Below are 2328 nucleotides of genomic sequence, written 5' to 3'. Positions count from 1 at the left end.
CTTGTATCTTGAGGTCTTATGGTCTAAAAAGAGGAAATGCAGTCCTCTAATTTTGTACAGGTAATATTTACACCTCATTGCAAGGAAATATAATTGAATTGGAGAGGGTGCAATGTGACTTACAAGGATTGATCCTGAAATGGGAACATTCTAGCAGTGAACAAAGGTCAGCTCAGCTGAAGTTATTTTCTCTGGAAATCGGGGATACTGAGCAGAGACAATTGCAGTGTTAGAGAGGTTTGCATACAGTAGAATAAAATTATTTCTACTCAAGTAAACAAGTGAAGAGCAAAAAGGTTAGTGAAAATATGGAGTAACACATACAAAATGCTGGAGGAACTCAGCAGGTCAGGCAGCATCAATGGAGAGAAATAAAAAGAGTTCACATTTCTGGTTGAGACCCTTCATCAGGAATAAATGTCTCAGCTTGAAACATTGACTCTTTATTCCTCTCCATAGATGCTGCCTGACCTGCTGAGTTCCTCTAGCATTTTGTGTGTGTTATGTTGGATTTCCAGGCGTCTGCAGAATGTCTTGTGTTGGTGAAAGTACAGGTTGGTCCTGACAATCAGAAATGGTGAAATTACAACTGGGAACAAAATGGTAGAACGTGCAAATATATTTTAGCTATGTACACAGCCTCCAGAATTGTTACAAAACTAATTGTCTAGAGATAGACAGGAACATAAGGATATCGGTATTAATGTGGAAAATAATACAAGGAGCAGTGCCTCACAAAGGCAGAGTCCATTATTAAGGATCATAACCTCCCAGGACATGGCCTCTTCCCTTTACCGTCAGGAAAGAGGTACAGTAACCTGAAGGCACACACTCAGAAACAGCTTCTTCTCCTCTGCTGTCTGGTTTCTAAATGGGCATTGAACCCATGAAGTGAGGCACTGCCTCACTTTTTTTGCTGTTTTTGCACTATTTTTAATTTAACTATTTAACATACATATAAACTTAATGTAATTGATTGCTTTATTATTTTTCCCTATATTATCATGTATTACATTGCACCGATGCTGCTAAGTTAACTTATTTTACGAAATATGTTGGTGATATTAATTAAGGTAATTAATGGAGTTAATGGTTGACGGGTCCACTTAGCCTGATAATATTGCAAAACACTAAGACAAGTGGTCATCTTTCAAACCTCTCTAGTCACCAGAGCAGAGCTAGACCAAGACGTCGCAAATGTAATCTATTATTTAAAACAGAAGGTGGGGGGAAGAAAGGAATGTATAGACAAGAGATTCTTCGAATGCAGGAAATACAGAGCAATGCACAAAGTACTGGAGGAGCTCAGCAGATCATACAGCAGTTATGAAGGGGAATTAACAGCCAACGTTTTGGGCTGTGACCCTTCATCAGAACTGGTCTGGTCCGAAAAATCGACTGTTGATTCCTCTGGATAGATGCTGCCTGACTGTTGGGTTCCTGCAGCAGTCTGGGTGTCACAAAGGAATGTGTAGGCCAGTTCCCCTCATATCAGTAATGGTACAATTCACAGAATGTATAGCATACAGAACCTGAACTCCTTACTCTTCGCAGACATCCACGAAACAGGGAAAAACCCCAAAGAATGGCAGAAAATGTTAGAACACCAAAGCCCCCCCACCTGCACAAGCAGCAGGTAAAACAACCACCTTCCCCCTCCTCTTCCCTGCACTTGCTCCAGCAGAAGCATTGAACCCCTCCGCACCACCATGCAAGCCAGAATGTTGGAGGATATTGTGCAACATCTAACAACAGAAAAATCTAATAACAATAGAATAAACATCTGTTGCTGGACATTTCAGCTAAGTCCCAAAGGATAATGTTCCACACTTTAATATCAAAATTAACATTACCTCACTAATGTGGTATGGAAATGGAGAAATAAGTAAAGAACAGAATTTCAATAGAAAACCTACAGACAAAGAATTGTTATTAGCCGTAATTTTTCTCGACTGGAAGTTAGATTGGTGACCGCAGCACTTTGGGAGCTCACAGTTCTTATTTTCTTCCATTCAAGCCCAGGTCTACACCATCAGGATAAGGACTCTGTGCATTTCTCTCTTCCTCCCCCTATCAAAGCAATTGCTACCCCTGCAATGCTGCTGCCTGACTTGCAGACACTTGCAGCCTGTGTTTCCTGCCTTTGTTTCATACTTCCCACCCCTGCTGCACTGAGACACAAGATAAACACTATTCAACCTTGAGGAAAAATACCCCTCTCAGTCCAGAGAGCAATATGTCAGGAGGGTATGCTGGCATCATTCCACCTGCAACTTGGACGTGATGCACAGGTTCGAATGGATGGCCACAAATCAATTACTTATTGGA

This window comes from Hypanus sabinus, chromosome 18, assembly GCF_030144855.1.
Source record: "Hypanus sabinus isolate sHypSab1 chromosome 18, sHypSab1.hap1, whole genome shotgun sequence".
In the NCBI taxonomy this organism is placed as follows: domain Eukaryota; kingdom Metazoa; phylum Chordata; class Chondrichthyes; order Myliobatiformes; family Dasyatidae; genus Hypanus; species Hypanus sabinus.
Note: the sequence above shows the minus strand (reverse complement) of the source record.